The following is a 24,381-nucleotide window of genomic DNA, read 5'->3' on the forward strand; positions in this document are numbered from 1 at the left end:
ATGCCTTAACTAAATCCATTTCCTCTTGTTCTTTCCACATTGAAAAAGCATAGCAAGGGTTCAAGAAAAAGTGAAAGGAGTAAAGCAGATGGAGAAGATGCTATAGTGACCACAGTAGTGGCATGGCCAAAATGGGATACAAATGAACTTGCTGCTATTATCCTAAATTATATGTGTGAGGCAGTCTGAGTTTTAAAGGTAAAGTAAACATTTAAGATAGGAAATATAATTTATAATCAAGCAAAATGATGGATAGAGAAGGATAGCCTTGGCCGCAATGGCCTTTTCATCAATAATAGATGTAGTCATTCCAGCACCAACAGAATCCAAGTCAGTTTGATTGGGCAACATTAGCTCAAGCATGAATTACCCAAAGAACCTCAGGTCAGTAAAGTGAGATGGTGTAGCCTCTGGGAATAATGCCAAATGGGCAAGACATGTCTGGGATAGAATCTGGTCCAAATAACTATGGGAATTTTCAAGGAGATACAGCAGAATATGGCAACCAGAATAGGTAATCCATCACCAGCCCCTCCACCTCCTTCCAGATTCATGGATGTTACCAATACTAGGTCCAATGGATAGTGTCCCTCCTTCTGAAGATGGCAGTAGTCAAGATAATGGAGAATTTGTACCCTCACCATAGCATATATTTAACCATAACAACAGCAACTTTGGTAGGTTATCCAATACTTTTGTAATGAGGCCAGTGAACCAGTTTAATTATCAGGTAAAAAATATTTTTGATACTTTAATAGACCTGAACTTTGTTGGTGTCCCACCAAGAATATCTAAGATGTGTGTTTTACTTTATAGACCTGTAAAAACAAGCACTGGTATGAGTGTGTTTTTTTAAATGGTGTTCTCTACTTTTTATTATGAAAAGCATTACAGATTTCTTTTTGGAAGGTATTAGATTTCCTAAGTTAGCAGGAAAAAAAAGAAATTGAATAAACCATAAAGGAATTTTCAAAGGAAAAAAACCTCTGGTACAGGTAGATTTATAAGTTCATTTTACCTAATATATAAAAAGTAATTAACTCCAATATTACATAAAGTGTTTGCAAAAATGGAGAAAGAAGACAATTCCTTCTGTGATATAGGTCCCAGTACCTAAAGGAGGGGAAAGAGAGAAAGAGAGAGAGAGAGAGAGAGAGAGAGAGAGAGAGAGAGAGAGAGAGAGAGAGAGAAATCCACAGACCAATAAATTAATATGGATGCAAAAACATTTAATGAAATATTAGCAAAAATTATTTGCTAATTTAAATATTTAAATTTTTAAATATTTAAAAGTTTCTACATTACAACTGGTAGATTCCCATTAGAAATGTAGGGTTGGCAAAATGTTAGGGAAATTATGAACATGTGTATGTGTTTAAATTTTAAAATGATAAAAAATACATTATATACATTAAGAGAAGTAGACAAGACTTTTGACAAAGTATGCTAGGTATATTTAAAATATGTATAGGATTAGTAGAACTTTTCATAATATGGTCGATGCTATCTATCTAACACCAAGACCTAATGTTAACTGTAATGGAGAAACCCTAGAGGCCTTTCCAATCAGATTGGAGGTAAAGCAAAGAGTTTCATTTTCTCTACTATTATTTGATATGTTTCAAAAAATACTTGCTTTAGCGCTGACAAAAAAAAAAAATCTGGGAATAAGAGTAGGCAAATCTCTTATTTCCTTCATTCTATAATTTTCCTCCCTTCTGCTTGGCATTTCTACCGTTGCTTTTAATGGGAACATTGGGGAGCTAGACGTTTTTACAACATCTGACCAGTCTCCTAACATTAGTATTATAGGATCTTGCCATCCTTTTTTCTTCATCCTCAGTTGCTCTTATATTTTAGACTTTTATCATAGAATTAGAACTGACCTTAGAAGTCATATACACAAACATTTTCATTTAAAAAATGAGGAAATGGAGAAGGATAATAAGGAAAAATAAGATGGAAGAAAATTCACAAAAATTACAATTTAGAATGTAAATGGGATGAATTTACGCATAAAATGGAAACAGATAGGAGAACTATCTGATACTGGCTAAGAGATGGAGAGGTGGATTAGTGGAACAGAATAGACATACAATGTAGTAAAGAACTATAGCAATTTTGTGTTTGACAAATGTAAAGATTTCAGTTTTTAGGATAAGGATTCATTATTTGGTAAAAAATTGTTGGAAAAGCTGGAAAGCAGTGTGGCAGGAATAGGGCATAAGCCAATGTCTTAAATCATGTACCAAGATAAGGTAAAAATGGATGCAGGACCTAGATATAAAGGGAGATAACATAAGAAAATTAGATGAACACGGCCCACATTACCTATCAGAATCATGGATAGGAGAATAATATGTGAAGAAACAAGAGATAAGAGCATTATTGAGTTGTAAAATGGATAATTTCAATCATTTTAAATTAAAAAGCTCCTGCATAAATAAAATCAATGTAGCCAAGACTGTAAGGAAAGCAGAAAATTGGGAGGAAACTGTCATAGGCAATCTCTCAGACAGGGCTCATTTCTCAAATATATGGAAAACTTTGTCAAATTTGTAAGAATACGAGTCATACCACCATTGATGAATGGTGAAAGGATATGAAAAGTCAGTTTTTCAGTGAAGAAATCAAGACTACATATAATTATAGGGGGAGGAGCCAAGATGGCAGAGTAGAAAGATACACATATCCTAGCTCCGGACCCACAGTGCATAAAATACCTGTAAAGAAGAACTCCCAACAGATTCTGGAGCAGCAGAAACCACAGAACAATGGAGTGGAGGAGATTTCTGTTCCAGAGAGACCTGAAAAACTGATGCACGAAAGGTCCGTTGTGCACTGGACCCGGAGCAGAGCCCAGTCCTGCCTTGGCCACATGAGGCACCGCGAGGAACAGATCCAAGAAGGCTTCAGGGACAGAATCTCCAGCAGCAGCAAAGGTCCCTCCACCCACAGGAGCCAAAGGTCAGTGAGAGAGTCTTTTTGGCTCACCAAGAGGGGAGTGGGGTATCCCCATAACTCAGGCCCCCTCAGGAGGCAGCAGGGGAGGCAGCTGCAGACAAGGGCTCCCAAAGCAGGCAGGAGCCAGGATCCATTGTTGAAGGTCTCTGCATAAACTCCCTGAGGGAAGTGAGCCCCGTGAGGTGGCCCTGCCCCCACCTGAGCAGCTTAAAGCCACACTGAATAACAGCCCCGCCCCTGCCAAAAGACCTGAGGCTGGGAAGCAGCATTTGAATCTCAGCCCCCAAGCACCAGCTGGGCAGATCTGGAGGTGAGGTGTGTGTGTGGAAAGGAAACTCAGAAGTCAAGTCACTGGCTGGGAAAATGGCCAGAAAAGGGAAAAAAAAATAAGACCATAGAAGGCTACTTTCTTGGTGAACAGATATCTCCTCCAATCCTTTTTGATGAGGAAGAACAATGCTTACCATGAGGGAAAGACATAAAAGTCAAGACTTCTGTATCCCAAACATCTATAATTAATATTCAATGGGCTCAGGCCATGGAAGAGCTCAAAAAGGATTTTGAAAATCAGGTTAGAGAGGTGGAGGAAAAACTGGAAAGAGAAATGAGAGATGCAAGAAAAGTATGAGAAGCAGGTCAACACCCTGCTAAAAGAGACCCAAAAAAATGCTGAAGAAAATAACACCTTGAAAAACAGGCTAACTCGGGAGCGGAGCCAAGATGGTGGAATAGAAAGATGCAGATATGCTAGCTCTGAACTCACAGCCCATAAAATATCTGTAAAAAGGATTCTGGAGCAATAAATTCTGGAGCAGCAGAAGCCACAGAACAATGGAGCGTAAGAGATTTCTGTTCCAGACAGACCTCACGAGAAAGGTCCGTTGCATCCCGGACCAGGAGCCCAGACCAGCCCTGCCGTGGCCACTCCAGCACCAAGAGGAGCAGATCCGAGCAGGCTTCAGGGATGGAATCTCCAGCGGCCAAGCGGGTCCCTCCACCCACAGGTGACAAGGGTCAGTGAGAGAGTCTTTTTGGGTGGCCGACAGGGGAGTGGGGTGTCCCCGTGGCTCGGGCCCCCTTGGGAGGCAGCAGCGGAGACAGGAGCAGACTGGGGCTTCCCAAGCAGGCAGGAGCCCGGATCCATTGTTGAAGGTCTCTGCATAAACCCCCTGAGGGAACTGAGCCCTTGAGGCAGCCCTGCCCCCACCTGAGCACCTAAACTTGATCTCACACTGAGTAGCAGCCCTGCCCCCGCCCAAAGCCCTGAGGCTGGGAAGCAGCATTTGAATCTCAGACCCCAAGCACTGGCTGGGAGGATCCTGAGGCGAAGTGGGTGTGAAGAGAATATTCAGAAGTCAAGTCACTGGCTGGGAAAATGCCCAGAAAAGGGAAAAGAAATTGGTGAACAGGAATTTCCTCCCTTCCTTTCTGATGAGGAAGAACAATGCTTACCATCAGGGAAAGACACAAAAGTCAAGGCTTCTGTATCCCAGCCCACTCAATGGGCTCAGGCCATGGAAGAGCTCAAAAAGAATTTTGAAAATCAAGTTAGAGAGGTGGAGGAAAAACTGGGAAGAGAAATGAGAGACATGCAGGTAAAGCATGAACAGCAGGTCAGCACCCTGCTAAAGGAGACCCAAAAAAATGCTGAAGAAAATAACACCCTGAAAAATAGGCTAACTCAACTGGCAAAAGAGGTTCAAAAAGCCAATGAGGAGAAGAATGCTTTCAAAAGCAGAATAAGCCAAATGGAAAAGGAGGTTCAAAAGGTCACTGAAGAAAATAGTTCTTTCAAAATTAGAATGGAACAGATGGAGGCCAATGACTTTATGAGAAACCAAGAAATCACAAAACAAAACCAAAAGAATGAAAAAATGGAAGACAATGTGAAATATCTCATTGGAAAAACAACTGACCTGGAAAATAGATCCAGGAGAGACAATTTAAAAATTATGGGACTACCTGAAAGCCATGATCAAAAAAAGAGCCTAGACATTATCTTTCATGAAATTATCAAGGAAAACTGCCCTGAGATTCTAGAACCAGAGGGCAAAATAAGTATTCAAGGAATCCACAGATCACCTCCTGAAAGAGATCCAAAAAGAGAAACTCCTAGGAACATTGTGGCCATATTCCAGAGTTCCCAGGTCAAGGAGAAAATATCGCAAGTAGCTAGAAAGAAACAATTCAAGTATTGTGGAAATACAATCAGGATAACACAAGATCTAGCAGCTTCTACATTAAGGGATCGAAGGGTATGGAATAGGATATTCCAGAAGTCAAAGGAACTAGGACTAAAACCAAGAATCACCTACCCAGAAAAACTGAGTATAATACTTCAGGGGAAAAATTGGTCTTTCAATGAAATAGAAGACTTTCAAGCATTCTTGATGAAAAGACCAGAACTGAGAAGAAAATTTGACTTTCAAACACAGGAATGAAGAGAAGCATGGAAAGATAAACAGCAAAGAGAAGTCTTAAGGGACTTGCTGAAGTTGAACTGTTTACATTCCTACATGGCAAAACAATATTTGTAACTCTTGAAACTATTCAGTATCTGGGTACTAGGTGGGATTACACACACACACATGCACACACACACACACACAGAGACAGAGTGCACAGAGTAAATTGAAGAGGATGGGATCATATCTTAAAAAAATGAAATCAAGCAGTGAGAGAGAAATATATTGGGAGGAGAAAGGGAGAAATGGAATGGGGCAAACTATCTCTCATAAAAGAGGCAAGCAAAAGACTTATTACTGGAGGGAAAAGGAGGGGAGGTGAGAGAAAAACATGAAGTTTACCCTCATCACATTCCACTAAAGGAAGGAATAAAATGCACATTCATTTTGGTATGAAAACCTATCTTACAATACAGGAAAGTGGGGGTTAAGGGGATAAGCAGGGTGGGGAGGAGGATGGAAGGGAGGGCATGGGGAGGAGGGAGCAATTTGAAGTCAACACTCTTGGGGAGGAACAGGATCCAAAGAGAGAATAGAAGCAATGAGGGGCAGGATAGGTTGGAGGGAAATATAGTTAGTCTTATACAACACTACTATTATGGAAGTCATTTGCAAAACTACACAGATTTGGCCTATATTGAATTGCTTGCCTTCCAAAGGGAGGGGGTGGGGAGGGAGGGATGAAGAGAAGTTGGAACTCAAAGTTTTAGGAACAACTGTCGAGTACTGTTCTTGCTACTAGGAAATAAGAAATACAGGTAATGGGGTATAGAAAGTTATCTTGTCCTACAGGACAAAAGAAAAGATGGGGATAAGGGAAGGGAGGGATGATAGAAGAGAGGGCAGATTGGTAATAGGGGCAATTAGAATGCTCAGGGTTTTGGGGTGGGGGGAGGGGACAAATGGGGAGAAAATTTGGAACCCAAAATTTTGTGAAAATAAATGTTAAAAGTTAAATAAATTTTAAAAAAGATAAAAAATATATAATTATATGAGAAAGTGCTCTAAATCATTATTGATTAGAGAAATGTAAATTAAAATAACTGAGATATCATCTTACACTATCAGTTTGGCTAAAATAATAGTTGCTCTTCAATTGGAGAATGGCTAAATAATAGATAGATAGTTATGATGGAATACTGCTGTGATATAAGAAATTATGAGTTGATTGATTAAAAAAAACAAGGAAAGACTCAGACCTTGAAAGACGATACTATCCACCTCCAGAGAGAGAACTGATAAATAGGAATATGCATAGTATGGCCTTACATATATGTTTAAGTGTGTATTCATGTATGTGTGTGTGTATGAGTGTATGCTTATGGATATGTATGGGTATATATATATATGTATATATTTGTGTTTAATTGTAGCCTTCTCTAGGGTGGGGGGGAGGGAAGAAGGAAAAAAATTAAAATGAAAAGTACGCTGCAGAGAACAAAATAAAACCTAGAAGAAAGTACAGAAAGGCTGGGTTGCTTTGAAACAAAGTATAGGATTTATTACATAGGTTTTTGTGAAATGGAGATTTATTGTTTTGTATAGAATCCTCTCTTATGTTCTGCTGTGTACATAGAAAGTTTATGTTTTTAAAAATTTTTTTTAAAAATTATTCACAAAAGAAAAAAGAATGATGAGGAAATGGAGGTGCAGAAAGGTTAATCAACTTGCCAAAGGTCTCATAATAAGTGGCAGAGGCAAGACGTGAACCCATTTTTTCCTGGCTTTAAATCTAACACTTTCCGCTGTATCATGTGTTCTTTTAAAATCTGAGTTCTGGACGTCTCACTGGGATCATCACAGCAGAATTCTGCTTTTGAAAACATTCCATGTGTCTGGAGATGACTTCCCATATAGAATCTCAAGAATGGGATCCTAGTTCAGCACACTTTGAAATCTGCTCCCATAAACACTAATATAAATGTTAGATGAGGTCTAGCATTTCCTTCTTTATCAGTCACTAACTCTAAGTTGGAATGGTTACAGCCTTCAAAGATTGCTTTCACTCACAAGTCAGTTCCTCCTTACTGACCACAGTTAGGCATAGAATTAACTGTACTATATAATCACTTATCCCCCTTCTGAGAGGTAACAGAAGAGAGAAGACAAAGGAAGAAGTGAGTGACATTAAATTTTTTTCTAAGCTCTTCTGAGAGCTAATTGAAGCTTTTGAAAATACTAGGGAGTAATTGGGGTATTGAGTATTGTGATTATTCAACCTAGAAGACTAGGTTAGGAGAGAAAATTCAAGAGAAGAGGACTTCGACAGCCTATAAAATCTGGGGCTCCTAAACCCACTCTGACACAGCTGTAAGAGAGGAAAAACACAGGCACAGCAAACAGGAAAGTTATTTTGTCGGGTAGTAGTAAGGATGGCTAGAGGTGCCCCAAATGACAAAATGATCTCAGTTTCTAGAAGGTTTGGGAAGGACAGGAGAAATGTTCCAACGACCTACAGAAATGACGCTATGTTTATTTTTGCCATAGGTGATCAATAATAAGTGTACTAAGTGTGAATTGGGCTCTGTCCTAGAAAGGAAGATAAAAGGATAATGGTATGTCCTTCTACTTTCCGGCTTATTAAGAAAAATAGAGGGTTCCCTCAGCAATATATATACATAAAAGATTCTAAGAGAAAAAAAATAAGAAAAAAAGAGGGGGATCCAAAAAGGAGTGTCCTCACATCAAGAGGTTAAAAGGTAGAAGAAACTGATGCAAAGAAAGAATGTGAAATGTATATCTGCGAAATTGGAGTTCCAAAATTAGTCGTAACAGAGGTTTGAGAACTGCATTCTGGGATTTGTGGTTCAAGGGGACAAGTACGCCCTCACAACCCTAAGGACAATTTAGGCTCTCACCCTCTTTAAGCCACAAGGAAGGCTTGAATCATGCCTGGGAGTTTTAAAAAGAAACATAGCCTTCAAGAGAGCAGATACAAAGGAGTGGAAACTGCGAAAGCTATGGAGAGTCCAAGCCTGACTTAACTAGCTATGCTGAAAGAATCAGGAGAACAGGAGCAACAGGAGAAACCGAAAAGGAGAGCTGACCTACAAGAAAAGGAGAAATCCAGAGGAATCTTGGAATAGAGGACTTGGACTGAAATTACCAGTGGTACCAACCTCTTCAAAATCTGAGGGAAATTGCAAAAAAAAAAAAAAAAAAAAGTTTGCTCTTTCCCCAGCTTCTTACCATGGCTGTCTAATAACAGACACTGTACTATATTCTGCACATTTCTCTTTCTTAAATGTTCCCTGGGTCATGAAACGGACTCAAATACAGAGAAATCAGTCAGTCAATAAACAAAAAGCAGAAGGAGATATATGCGAAAAAATAATTAGGGCCAAGAACAAACTTCTGTCTGAATTTTTCTAACTGGGGGATCTAAGCTATTGTAATTATTTAATGAATTTCTATCTGGTGTAAACTCCATAAAACAGCAGAGAAAGGGAGAGATCCGAATGCCATTATATTGTCCTAAATTGATTGTTGTGATAGGATATGGCTGATTCAATCTCCAATCTCTGTGTGAGAAAAATAAAGTCCAGATGAAGACAGTGAGGCTCAGGTAAAGCTGAGATTCGGCTCTAGAATTCTCTTCTAGAAGGAAAGTTAGAGCTGAGAGATCACATACATTCTACAATGCCACCCACTGGTGTTACACCAGAAAGAATGCGTCAGGAGGAGAAAGCAGCTTCTCATGCTCCATAGAAGGTGATACATAAATTCCATCAGGAACAAAGGGGTCTGTTACGGGATTCAGAGGAAAAAAAACCAAACATGTCATGATAGTAGGATTCCTGTGCTAATGAGCAAGGAGATGGTGGTACATTGACTGATATGAACAGTCAGGACAATCATGAAGGATGTGACAGAAAACTTACGTAGATGCATCAGTCATTAAGACTATTAAGACTATTACTTACTATTGGTTACCTCTATGGGAAAAACACTAAATCAGATTCCTTAGCATTCAATAAGTATGAAAGTATATTTTGATGCATGATCTTAATTATTTCATCAATGTAGGTATTCTTTCCATCAATGCAGATTACTCCCCCACCCCCAACAAACACGCAGACACACAGATTTGCTCGTTCTCTGTGATTCTTGTCCATATCTTTCAATAAATACTCCAAAGATCAATCTAATAATATGAAGACTTTCCTTTGTTTATTTGTTGTTGTTGACGTAGTTGGTATCTCGGGGGTGTCAAAGCAGCACTCCTAGGATATCTATGCATTCACTTCTTTCTCACTATTCAACTATCTTATCTGCTTCTGGTCACATACATACTCAGTGGTATTCTGGGATTGAAAGGCTAGTTTTCAGGGATTAAGTCTTTCCTATTTATTCCCCAGCATTCCTTAGCAAATGCTCTCTAAACAAGTGGTTTTATGATGTCTGCCAGCACAGTAGAGGAAAGGTTGCAGTGATGCTTAAACTTAGATATACTAGTGAAATTTAATGAAAGAGCTGACTAGGTCTCATATAAAGAGGGAATGCTAAGAACATAACTGCTGATATTTGTTCACATGCTTTCCCATATGCTCTTGTCCAGACTTGTTAAGTCTTGTATTGTCAGTGGCTATACATCCACAGATTCAGCTCCTGAGATGGCAGCCACATGAGAGGAGGTCTTTTTATATGGAGAGAAAAAGTCTCATTTCTGGTGTATGTTAGTGATACCTCAGTAGTCTCCCCATTTCTCCGGGATATTAAGGCAAGAGTCAGGATATAGGGAGTCAGAAATGGAGGTGGAATGTTTGAACTTTGTCTTTCAAGTTCTTGAACAATCAGGATTTTCATATTCAGTCCATGCTCATGCAAAACAAATCCATTTACATTCCCAGAACTGAAAGGCCAGAAAATGATTCTTTTTTCTGCTCAGATGGTGACTGTCCATAGTAGAGGTTCTTAACCTTTTTTTATGTTGTAGACTTCTCAAAATAATGTTTTCATATGCATAAAATAAAGTACCAAAGATTACAAAGGAAACCAACTACATTGAAACAAAGATGTAACTAACCAAATTTATAGACACTCTGAAATTTATCCACAGAACCCAAGGGGTCCATGGAACCAGATTAAGATTCCTTGATTTTCCTTACATATGGATCCCACAATAGCCACCCAAGGTCAGAGGTATTTATGTTGGCAAACAACCTTTAAAAATTTGGAATAATTTGGAACTATGCCCAAAGGGTTATAAAATTGTGCATACCTTTTGATCCAGCAATACTACTGCCAGGTCTATATCCCAAAGACATAAAAAAAGGAAAAAAGACTTAATTGCACAAAAATATTTATAGCAGTTCTTTTTGTGATGGCTAAGAATTGAAAATCAAAGAGATGCCCATCAATTGGGGAATGGCTAAATAAGCTGTGGTATATGATTGTGATAGAATATTATTGTGCTGTAAGAGAGGACAAGCAGGATGATTTCAGAAAAACCCTTGAAAGATTTACATGAACTGATGCAAAGTGAAGTGAGCAGAACCAGGAGAATACATACATATACTATACATATGAATGTAATAATAGCATAATACTGTATGTAATAGCAGCAATATTGGTCAGTGAAGAACTGTGAATGACTTCGCTAATTCTCAGCAATACAATGATCCAAGACAATTCCAAAGGACTAAAGATGAAGCAAACTATCCGCTTCCAGAGAGAGAACTGATGTTGTCTGAATGCAGACCAAAGCATGCTATCCTCCTTCCTTCCTTCCTTTTTCTTTCTTTTTTTCTTTCTTTCATCTTCTTGAATAAAATGACTAATATGAAAATGTCTCACCTGTCTTCAGTCCAGGGAAGACAATAAGGTTGCCTAGTACCTGCATGCCTGGCTTTTATTTTATTTTGTTTTGATCTCAGCACTCCAGTTGCCTAAGCAAACAACAGAAATTTTATTTTTTAAAAAACTACCATTTTATACCTTTTCACTCTAGCTTTTGCTTCTCCAGTGTCCCAGGAGTAGTTGTGGGTGATGTGGCCAGAGCTGCTGCTGCTTGATGCTGCTGAACGGATCAGAGAAACCCTGCCATCTCCCTCCTCTCATAAGTAAGCATAAACCAATACTTAAAGCATGAAACAGTAACCCATCACTTTTATTCCTCTAAATATATGGTCCTCTAAACCATAGCTTGATGGCACAGTGTCAGACCTAGAGTCAGAAAGAGTCATCTTCCTGAAATCAAATCTGGCCTCAGATACTTAGTCGCGGTGTGACCCTGGGTAAGTCATTTAATTCTGTTTGCCTCCGTTTCCTCCTGCAAAATGATCTACAGAAGGAAATGGTAAACCACTCCAGTATCTTTGCCAAGAAAACCACAAATGGGGTCACAAAAAGTCAGACACAACTGAAATGACTCATGGTCCTCTGATCCTTGAAGGATTGTTGAATAGATACTCACATTCATCCTGGAACTATACTGCCCAAGAAACTCTTTCCAGCTAGGTATGACTTGGATTTTCATTTTTCTTTTACCTGTAGCATTCTTCCGCAAGTGGTTATCTTTTCCAAGAACAGTGAAACTGCAAGAAGCACCTACCACAGGGCAATTTAGGGACTCCAGACCTCTCAAACTTGTAAGGCAACTACTGGAAATGCCCATCTATCAGAATGTTTGTTCAGTGACCTGGGTTCAGGTACTGAAATACAAACCAGAAGAAATAGCCCAGGACTTGAGGTCCTACCTCAGGCTCACCTAAGCAAGCACATGTTTAGTATCAATGTCAAATATTCACTTCAGGCTACCATACCTGTGTTTAGAAGAGAGGAAGAGGACCAGTTTGGATGTGTCACAAGAGAGTACCAGCTTACCATGAGAGGAAAATGGAACTTTTTCCACATTTCTTATACAACACAGATGGGGCAGTTCATCCTAGCAAAGTCACCAATCATCCCTGACATGGCACCTGGTCCTGGGAACCTACAACCAACCAGGAACCAACCAAAGCACTGTGCCTTTAGCAAGGAGCCAAAGCCCCTTTCCATTCCCATGGATCCCCACAGCGTATGTTCTATGGGTTTGTCCCTGTAACATTTAATCATCTCCCCATCAATGGGTATCAACTATGTTTCCAGCCCTTTGCTACTACAAAAAAATGCTGCTATGAATATTTTGGTGTTATTTGGGACCTTTCCCAAAAAATCTGTAACATCCTGAGGGCACAAATATCATTACATTCAACCCTGGTTAGATGCACCTTATCCTTGACCAGAGCCAGTGATATTCCTATATTTTCAGCTGTGAGTCTAGGAATTCAAATCTCATTCTCAGCAACCACCATTAATGGGTTCCTCCTTTCCCAGTTCAACTTTCCTTTTTTCATCAATAGGCAGCATTCATTTAAAAATTACCTGTTCCAAGGCAGTCTTTAGTTGCTTGTTTCAGATTTTATAATCTTAGACCAATGCCTGACACCATACACAAGAATAAAGTCCAAATGGGTACACGATCTAGGTATAAAGATTGATATCATGGACAAATTGGAGGAGCAAGAAATAGTGCATCTATCAGATTTATGGAGAAGGGAAGAATTTTTGACTAAAGAAGAGATAGAAAGCATTATGAAGTGCAAGATGGATAATTTTGATTACATTAAACCGAAAAGTTTTTGCACAACCAAACCCAATGCAACCAAAATTCAGAGGGATGTAGAAAACTGGGAAAGAATTTTTACAGCTAATCTTGGGGATACAGGCCTCATTTCTAGAATATATAGAGAACTGAGTCAAATGTACAACAATACAAGTCATTCCCCAATTGATAAATGATCAAAGGATATGAATAGGCAATTTTCAGAGGAAGAAATTAAAGATATCTATAATCATATGAAAAAATGCTCTAAATCACTTTTGATTAGATTGATGCAAATCAAAATAACTCTGAGGTACTACATCACACCTATCAGATTGGGAAACATGACAGAACAGGAAGATGATAAATGTAGGAGAGGATGTGGGAGAGTTGGAACACTAATTCATTGTTGGTGGAACTGTGAGCTCATCCAGCCATTCTGGAGAGTGGTTTGGAACTATGCCCAAAGGGCTACAAAAATGTGCATACCCTTTGACCCAGCAATATTGCTTCTAGGATGTATCCCCAAGAGATCATAAAAATGGGAAAGGGTCCCACATGCACAAAAATATTTATAGCAGCACTCCTTGTAGTGGCCAAAAACTGGAAATCAAAAGGATGCCCATCAATTGGGTAATGGCTGAATAAATTATGGTATATGAATGTAATGGAATACTATTGTGCTATAAGAAATGATGAACAGGAAGACTTCAGAGAGGCCTGGAAAGACTTATATGACCTGATGCCGAACAAAACGAGCAGAACCAAGAGAATTTTGTGCACAACAATGACCACAGTGCGTAACAGTTTTTTCTGGTAGACTTGGATCTTCATAGTAATGCAAGAACTTAAAAAAAATTTATTTCCAATGGTCTTCTAAGGCAAAATGCCTTCCACATATAGAGAAAGAACTATGGAAGTCAATCACAGAATGTAGCAGATCATTTTTGTGTGTGTGTATTATGTTTTGGTTTGTTATACGATTTCTCCCATTCATTTTAGTTCTTCTACACAGCATGACTATAATGAAAATGTATTCAATAAGAATGTACGTGTAGATCCTATAAAATTGGATGCCATCTCGGGGTGGGGGGGAGGGGTTGGCGGTAGGTAGGGGGGGAAAAATCTAAGTTTTATAGTAGTGATTATAGAACACTAAAAATAAATAAAATTAATATAAAAAAGATTTTATAATCTTTGATAATACTGTCTTTTCATTAGTGCTCAAGTGAATCACCACAAATAAGTAGCAGCCATCTTTCCTGACAAGTCTTTGGGATTCTCTCTCTCACGACTTGGATATGGAAAAGGAATAAGCTCATTTTGATTGCTTTGATTTATTTTGAGTTTGATTACAGGATTAGGCTTCCTTCTGTAGAAAGAGCTAGCCCTAAGCCAAGCCAGCCTAACACAGATAGTTTCTTAAGTCTAAGTTACCTGTAGATTTAGTGAATAAATAAGTTGAGAAGACTTTACCATTTAGCAGCAGAAAATTTAAAAGAATCAAATAACCATAAGATTTTAAGGTTTTTTTTAAAAGTACCCCTTTCCAGCAGAAAGTGGGGTTGACCAGAGGCCAAGTTCCCATTTATAGCAACTGGAGAAAGGTTTGCCAGAGGTAGGTTGAGCCCCCTTTTCTTTTTCTTTAGCTACACTCCAAGTTAGTAATGAATTCTGCTAAGGAAGATGGGGTCGGGGAGTGGGGAGGGTGGGGTGACTGCTAACACTGACCACAAGTTCCTCTTTCCCAGTTCACTTCCTAGTTACAAAAGGTACCAACTAGAGGAAAGGACATCTAGCATAGGATTAAGAAACATCTGGGAGAAGCTAACTAGTCAGATGACCTGCCTTGTCCAATTGAATTATGTTCAAAACAAGTGTGTGTCATTTTTTTATTCCCGTTTTTTTTGTTTTTGTTATAAAAATTATCTCTGTAAATCATTCCTTGTCTCTGACCTCTGAGGAGGCAGCTGGCTTGGTATAACATGTAAATGCTAGTTCTGCAAATTAAATCATAGGTAGCTCGGTAACTTTGTCCTCAGTTTCCTTTTTATGTCAGATAATCAATTTTAACAGATCCATTCTCCAAGAAGACAACAGCCCTTTACCATCATTGTTGGCAGGTGAACAAATAGCTGCCTCAGCATCCTTCTGCAGGGAATCATCAACTACCTCTCTTCCTGTCTCCTTCTGAAACTTAGCAGCTGATTTCTTACCTGACAACAGATGTGGATCTTCTTTGAAGATGAGCCACTGCTTCCTCAAAGCAACTACCTCTTTCTTCTTTAGGAAGCTCCTCAAATTTGTCTCTTAGCCCTAAATGTTCAGTTATCCTTCCTTTCCTTCTCCACATGACATTTTTTTCATTCTTCACCTCCTCTCTGCAAAAGGTCATTGACAAGAAGGACAGGCAAATCACCACCAGAAATATGACAGTGGAACCAAAACTAGCTTCTTGAGCCACCCCACAGAACCCACCAAAAATATCACAAAATATCAGGAGCAGGCACTCTTAGCCTGTGCTTTCAAGGGTTCTGTGAATTTGGATTGGTGCTGGGGGCAAGGAGGAGGAACCATGACATCTTGATTTCAACATATTAAAATATATATGAACCAAGAAAAAGAAGATTCCTCTCTGCCTTTTCAGATTCTTTTCTTTTCTTAATTATGTCCTTTCACACTGAAGACCATCTGGCTTCTAAAAAGACCATCTCATTGTCCTTGATAATCTGGAGAGCGACCCCTCAAGTTTTTTCATTTTTTTCTTCTAAAAGGGATGAGTCCTCCCTTTGACTTTAAGATAATACTCACTTGGCTATAAAATAAATACAAACATCCCATACTCAATTTAAGAAGGACAAAAATTTAAGAATTGCTCAAATGATCAAAGGGCATCAACTGATAGAATATATTTGCACATATTAGAAAACTGGAATGGAAATTTTAATTTTATAGTAAAATTTTTATATCTGCTTATAATTATTTTTGTTCAAAGTATATTTCCACAGATAGGTAAAATTATAATAAGATTATTTTTTTAAATATTAAAAAAATGCATCAAATTGATACAATTGACTAGCCTGGTGCTTCTAGTTACACTACTAAATTCTGCCCCTCCCCAAAATTACCAAGAGTGAGAGCTGCCTCGCCACTTACAAGCCAACTAAAACTTCCTGAAAGTGCCCCAGTTCTCACTGTAAAGTCAATCAAAGAGGTTTCTCTTAGACACGTGGTCGGTAGACTGGAACCAGTTATAAAATGTCTGTCCGTACTCCAACAATCTCTCCAAAGAATTTTCCTACACGTCATCACAACCTGCCCAGAAGCAGCTCCCAGCCTCACCACCTGAGGAGACGCGGCCAGAGGTACCTTTTATGTGTGCCAGTCCCTGAAACACTTGGAATAAACCTCATTTCAAATTACACATGTGAGTGTCTCATTGCGCTATGTAGCACAGCAGATTAAGCATTGGGCTTGGATGTCAGGATGGACTGGGTTCAAATTCCACTTTAAACACTTACCTAACTGGATGACTTACCCTGCCTTAGTTTCCTTATCTGTAAAATAGGGATAAAATAAATAAATAAAAAAAGTAAAATAACTCCTACCTCTGAAGGTTATTGTGATAATTATCAAATGAGATAATATTTGTGAAGTATTTTGCAAACCTTGAAGTGATAAATGATAGTTATTATTCACCTATGTCTAGACTAGATATAATCCTTTCATTGAATGAGCCAGTATGGTCCTCAAGTGACAGAACAAGGTCTTCTCTGTCTTTAATTTCTGCCACAAAACTAGCTCAATTCTCCAAAAGTGCTGAGTGACTAAAAATGTGTATCAATCAAACTTTTAGGGTGATTTCAGTGTTAATGTCTGAGGTGGTGTTGTAATGGAAAGAACACTGGTCATGGAATCATAAGAACTGGGTTTCAGGTTCCTTCCGTACCACTTCATAGCAGTGTGACCTTAGACAAGTCACTAAACTTTTTGGTGCTTCAATTTCCTCATCAATAAATAGAGCCTAATTGACATCAACCTAAAGGGAGTGTGAGGATCAAATTAAATAATGGATGAGAAAGTCCTTTTTATAACCTTATAAATAAATGTCTGCTAATATTATGATATTAACACATTCAAGATTCTTCATGTGCTTCTTGTAGTCAAGGGACAATATACGCATGCATTATAACATTTCCATTTCTATATTTTCTGATCACAAAACAGATTGTTTCAGTTTGAATGGGTGTAATTCCATAAGCTTGACATGTGAATCTGGCTCAGGGCTATTTGACTGAATAAGAATCTTTTAGTTCCTTTCTAGGTGGGTGGTATTTTTTCCATTTGGTTGTTATTGTTGTTTTTAATATTTCCAAATGGTGACATCTCTTAGTCTAGTTCCTTGCCAATGAAAAAAACCTTTCCTGACTTTTAAATTGTACATTCTCTAGTTATATGTACATGTTTCAATCTTCTAACATTTCTATTTCTACTTCTTTTGGTTATATCTTCTTCCCTGAGTTGAAAATAGTGAGCTAGATCATCCATGGCATTAAAGATTTATCACTTCAAGTCCTTTTTTATAGGACTACTCATTTCTAAATGGTATCTCATTTGCTGAGGTTATTATGCAGCAAAAAAAATTTTTTTAAAAAATCAATGTTTCCTGGAGCTCTGCATGAGTTTTCAAAAATCTGTAGGATAGTGAGTTTTTGATAAATCCAACTAATTACCTTTTTAAAGATTAGATGTCAGGAATGAATCCTTTAAATTTGCTGCTATTTAAAACTAGTAATAAACTCAATTTGTTAAGAACTAAATGTAGTTTTAATATGAAAATACCATCAGGGGATAGCAATTTCTACAAGAAAGATTTTCTCGCAGTTAAAGTGTAAGGCGGAGATATATCAGTCCAACAAAGGTACATCAGTGGGAGCAGTGAACGAACATAAGCAATTTTTCCTCTTTGCTGAGAACAATAGGTAAAATTCATTTAATACATAATCTAATAGAAGCATTGCTATGGTAACAGGAGAAAACAAGGAATAAACTCTTACTTTCTGCTGGTGGTTAGGGAATATATTCACTTGTCAGATGTTTTCTTCCAAAACTTGTTCCTCCAAATATTTGGGATCTGAAAAATGATCATTTAAGCCTTACAAGTATGTCTTACTTTTCTATAAGTAGTGGAAAACATATGACACTAAAATTTTAGTCACAGTTTAAGATTTAGCTCAAAAACTGCCTTTTCCATGAAGCCTTCCATAATTATCCCTTCTCTTTCTACTATGTAATGCCTCTCAGCACAATTATTTATTTTAATAATTGCCAAACCACTTAGCCTCTAGGCCACTTCTGGTAGTATTGTATTTATCTACTGATCAAATCAAAAAGGCCCAACATATGAAGTGTTGAGCTAAAGTCCTGAGCAGTATTATAGCATTGTAGAATATATTTACAGAATAATATTAATATTTAATAATATGGTATAATAATATAATACTATTTCTATATCATATGTAATATATACATACACGTGTAATTCTATACTCACAACTCTATAGAGAGCATGTTTTTGGCTCAGGAGAGTTAAAAGTGAAGTCAGAAATCCAAGCTATGAACAAAATTTAATGGCATCTTTGTTCTTTTTTTGCTATTTCCCAACCTTGTATTTTTATGAAACACCTTATCCTAACCCCCAATGAGCTATTGGTATATGTATAATGGTGATCTATGTAGAGCAGTAAGCCCCAGGTCTCAGATTCCAGCCAATGCTATGAGAGTAGGCCCCATCACAACTCAATGAACAATAAATCTGAAAATTCAATCACAGGACAGGTCAAGGATGGGAAACCTGTGGCCTCAAGGCCACATGTGGCCCTCTAGATCAAGTGTGGCCCTTTGACTGAATCCAAACTTCACAGAAAATTCCCTTAATCCCCTCAATAAATCCCCTTAATAAAAGGGTTTGTTCTATAAAACTTGGACTCAGTCAAAAGGCCATACTTGAGGACGTAAAGGGCCACATGTGACCTCGAGGCCACAGGTCCCCCACCTCTGGAATAAGTCATATTCAGCTCTCTTTCTTTTCCATCTTCACCCTCCTTTATTTCTGTGATCAATTATAATGCTCAAAGATCCCAAAGCAACACGCTGGAAGCAGAGGTGACATATAATACCCTATCTCCCAACAAGGCACTATCCTAAAAGCCTTTGGAAAAAACTTATGAATCATCACTAATAAACGGAAGAGATAAGACTTGTCCCAAATGTTGGAGGAAAATTGAAAGATAATTTTTGTGCTGCTGCTGCCTTCCACAAACCAACCTGGTCGGTTTGGTCAATAACTCCTGAAATAACATGCAGCTTCTCAGAAGTATTTGCAGTTCCCTATTTCTTCTGTCCTTGAAATTTCAGCTAGCTATTAAAAAAAAAATCTTTCAATTAATCTTGATTGGATAAATGTGTTTTGTTCATGAACTGTCCTTCCTTTCTTTCATATGATGACTTGCTTAGCACAAAAATCATACTTTTAGAGAGCACCTACTGCTAAATGACAGGGAAAGTGATCACTGTGAGGAGAGCATTTTATAAACTTTAAAGGACAATACAAATATACTTTTAAGAGGAATTGATGGCTTATTCTTAAGAGTCTTAGAGTTGCATGTCCTGGTTTTGAGTCCATTCTATGATATTTTTGGACTATGCAACCCTGCACGGACTGGTCTCTAAGCTACAACTTCCTCATCTATAAAGGGAAGATAACAACACATTACATGGGAATGTCATGAGGGAAGCTTTTCATAAAACATAAAGCATCAAAATTTTTAAAATATGAATGCTAAAAATAAATAATTTTATTTTTAAAATTAAAGTTAAAGCACTACAGAAGTGTTAATTATCATTTTTACCTTATGCTTAACTCGAATATTCCCTTACCACACTTTATTTAAATGATAGGTATTTCCATACATGTCTTTTATCTTCTACTAGATATCACCTAAAAATCTAATGCTTTGAGATCAGGGATGATATGTTTTTAATTTCCCCAATGTCTTATATAAGGTAGGCACTTAATAAATGTTTGTTGAATAAATATCAGACTATGAAGGAATTTTTAAAATTACCTAATGCGACGCCTTCATTTTACACATTTTATGTAAAAGAAAACTGAAATAAAGGGATTAGGAGATTTGTTAAAGGTCATTTTGTGGTAATATTTTATCCTGAGACATCATAGAATCTTAAAATTAGAAGATATCTCAGAGGTCATGTAATCAGTCAGGTACTGGTAACTGGCTTAATAACTAGCTCTCTGGTGGGGAGAAAATATATGCAGGACTCACCTTTAAGATTAATCTGCATTGGAATAACAGCCTGGGGGAACCTGAGTTCAAATCCAGCCTCAGACACTTAAAGGCTATGTGACCCTAGGCAAGTCACTTAATCCTAACTTCCACCAAAAAAAAAAAAAGATTAATCTGCATTATTGAAATTTTCTCCATCACTTTATTAAGTCTAGGCAGCCAACAAAACAATGCATTAAGACTTGATTTAGACCTTTTGCTAATTTCTGAGATGTAAATGCTCACTTTGACAATTAAGCAATGATTCCCAAGAGCCAGTTTGAGCTGGCTTCAGGATACCAATACCCAATCCAAAATTGCCTCTACAACATTCCGCAAGAAGTCATTAGCCAACCTTCACTGTTGAGGTCCAGCAATAGGCTTCAGCGTTGAGAAGCTGCATGATACAGTGGGAAAGTGCTGAATTTGAGTTCAGAGTTCAGAGAGGACCTGAGTTCAAATCCTCACTCTTCCATTCACTGACCATGTGAATGGTCATTTGAGAAGGTCATTTATCCTCTCTGGCCTCAGCTTCCTTATGAGTAAAATAAAGAATTTGGACTGATAATGTCTGTGGTCTCTTCTTTCTCTAAAACTATGGTCTTAAATGCTTCATAATAACCTCTCCTATTCAGAGAAAACCATTTGGAAAGTTTTCTCTAAAATTCTTATATCAGACTTTAAGCCTTCCAGTTCTAAACTTATTACCTCAGCATCCAAATTAATCTGAGATTTCATTGATCTGGATGTCCCCTCCAATGATACAGCTTGCCCTCCATCCATCCTGCCCATCTTTTGGTCTCTTTAGTTGTAAGTATTGATTTGCTTATATTAAACTTGTATATGAAAGTATTCTAATTGGTGATGACACAGTTTCCAGGGTCTGATACCCACTTTTCATTATCAGTAACTTGTTTAAAAAAGCAGGTAGGCAGCACAGTAGACAGAACACCATGCCTGGATTCAGGAAGACACACCTTTATGAGTTCAGATCTGGCCTCAGACACTTTAACTGTGTGACCCTATACAAGTCATTTAACCTGTTAACCTCAGTTTCTTCATCTGTAAAATAAGTTGAAGAAAGAAATGGCAAACCACTCCAGTATCTTTGGCAAGAAAACCCCAAGGTGGGTCATGAAGAGTCAGACACTACTGAAAATGACAAAACAAACTTGTTTAAAGCTATTACAGTTGAATGTGAAATATTTTTCATTATTATTCTTTCTCGCAGATTTATATCCTTATATATATTGTATAAATACAGACATATACTTCCAGACTCTGTACTTGACTAAGATATAGAGAACATAACACTCCACTGTCTTTTCTTTGATCTTTGCCCTATCAAGTCAATGATCTAACAATACGCAGACAGCATATTCACATGTGATGTCCCATAAGAATGGTAGAGTAAAATTTTAGTCCAAGTTTTGAGAGTCATCCAATTAAGAAAAAGCCTAATATCTAGTGCCAAGTGGTTTTTGTCTTAATTGCTCTTGGGCTTTCCCCGTAGGAAAAGAATGACCAAAGAAACTAGGTCACGTATCTCCAGTAATCTTTTAATCATTATGTCAAGTACATCTCTGTCCTCCTACTTGGACAGATATTACTTACTTGTTGAATTCGTATTCATCACTGGTACCTTCCTTGTCTCAGCTCACTGAGTTGAGCTCAATTTAGAGTGGCTATGTTAACAGCATGAAAATGATGTACAAGATTGTAGGTAAAGTAGCATTAAGTGTTTCTCCACTGCCAAGAAATCTGGAAAGGGGAAATGTCATACAATCTGTGATTAAACCCCATCAAAATAAATTGACTATTGCATATAGTTTGAAGAGTTTGTGAGAGTTTGCATTCAGTGTCAGGACTGATCCAGGTCAGTTGCTTGGGAGCTATTCATCCATTCTGCTCCAACAAAGATCAGCCTTGTGGCATCTCCTCTGAGCACAGAAACATGTGTGTAGGCATTGAGGTATAATATAAAGAGTGCTAGATTTTAGAGTCAGAGGATCTGAGTTTGAATCCTGATTCAATTTCCTACCTATGTGACTTCAGGCAAACCACCTAATGAACTCCCTAACATGACTTCTTCCATCCAGTGACATGGGCTTCCTGGCTATTCTGTGAACAATAGACTCTATCTCTGGGCACCAGACATTCTGGTGAATGTCCCTCTCAACATCTGGAGAACATTCCTTCAGTTTAGAAGAGGGCATTGAGCAATATGCTATTGACAAAGTGTTCACATAAAAAGTGTGCAGCTCTTTGTACAGTGTACAAATGAAAGCCAGGACTCAAGGGCATGAGTGTAAGACTCTCCTTATTAGTGGAGAATGATTACTCACTCTCCAGCCTGTGTGAGGGCAAACCTGACAAGAGCTTGGGAGAAGAGACTCTGTTCTGGCTTCCAGGTTCAAGAGAGGAAATATTGGGTTTCAAAGGTCCCTGAAAAGAGAAAAACTCCAGGAAGAAGTCAGTATATAGAGGAGTCAGTGCCTTAATCACGTTCCCACCCTCCTTTTACCATGCTAGGTTGTCAGATAATTTCTTCTTGGTTTGACAGCAGAATGGGGAGGATGGCCAACAAGAAGACCAACTATCAGTCCATTGCAATAGTCCAGGTGTGAGGTGATGAGGACTTACAGCTGGGTGGTGGTATTGTCAGAAGACAGAAGGTGCTATATATGAGAGAGGTAAGTAACAAAGGTGGGAATGATGGGACTTGGCAACTGATTGGATGTGGGGGGCAGGGAAGGAAGGAGGAGTTGAGAATGATAGCTAGGGGGTAAGCCTCAGTGAATGGGAGGATTTGTGATATAGCAGAGGAAATATCCACCCCAAAGAAATCATACAGCCTTAAAAATATTGAAGTAAAATACAGTTTGTGTTTTTTAAAGACAGGATTCTTTCATTAGTGTTAAATATCATAAGAGTAAATTCAGAAACAAATTAAACAATTCTTTCTTCAATTATAGCCTGAGTACAAAATTCAGCATTGTATTTTAGAAATTTCAGTGAAACACTTTGCAGATTTGCCAATGTTCTACTGAATCTTTGGAGGGCTGTCACAAAACATTAAGGTAGGACAACCTGAATTAATTGTTGTCTCCTGTCAATGATTTCAGGTTGCTCTACCTGAATTTTTTGTGACATCTCTCCAGAGATTCGGTAGAACACTGTCAAGTCTGCAAAATGTTTCATTGGCGGAATGATATACAAATATTACCTATTCGTGTTTTCTCACAACTTCCCCCTGGGCTTTCCAGACATTACCTCAGGGATCTGTGACTTCACCTACCTAAGTATTCCTTTAGCCAGCACTATAGCATCATAGGGGCCATCTCCAGTCCTCCTGATATCTTGCCACTGGACCCAGATGACTCAGGAGGAGAAAGTGAGGCTGGTGACTTTGCACAGCCCTCCCTCACTTAAATCCAATTTACTTGGAAGTCATGGCATCACCTTCCTGATGTCATGCTCCTCTTCAAGAATGAAGTGTGAACAACAACAATCTATAGGATCATACCTTGGTGGATTTCTGATTTCATGTGTGTGGCTAATCCTTTCTCCAGTGCTAATTGCAATCCATACATGCTTCTGTAATTCTCATTCTTGTGTGTGTGTGTGTGTGTGTGTGTGTGTGTGTGTGTATACATTGTCTCCCATGTTAAACATGTCTATTCCCCATGCCTGGAAAGCTCTCCCTCTCCCTATTGACCTTTCGGGCTTCCTTTCAATCCCAACTAAAATCCCACCTTCTACAAGAAGCCTTCCTCAACCACTCTTAATTCCAGTATCTTCCCTCTGTTAATTGGTTCCTATTTATCCTGTAAATACCTTGCTTTATACAGAATTGTTTGTTGCCTTGCCCATTAGATTGTAAACTCCTTGAGAGCAGGGACTATCTTTTGCCACTTTTTGCCCAGTTCCTGAAACATAATAACGACTTGATAAATGCTTATTGATTGGCTGATTGATAAACCTTATGCGTAGGCACTTTTTCACTTTCCTCTTGGTATCC

The 24,381-nt window shown here is 38.2% G+C and overlaps 1 pseudogene; it reads left to right on the forward strand.

Annotated features, from left to right (window-relative positions):
* The first annotated feature begins 245 nt into the window (after nucleotides 1-245).
* LOC140514649 (arginine/serine-rich protein PNISR pseudogene) lies at nucleotides 246-856 on the forward strand (annotated as a pseudogene).
* Nucleotides 857-24,381: the final 23,525 nt, after the last annotated feature.

Source organism: Notamacropus eugenii, chromosome 7 (genome assembly GCF_028372415.1).
Source record: "Notamacropus eugenii isolate mMacEug1 chromosome 7, mMacEug1.pri_v2, whole genome shotgun sequence".
Classification (NCBI taxonomy): Eukaryota; Metazoa; Chordata; class Mammalia; order Diprotodontia; family Macropodidae; genus Notamacropus; species Notamacropus eugenii.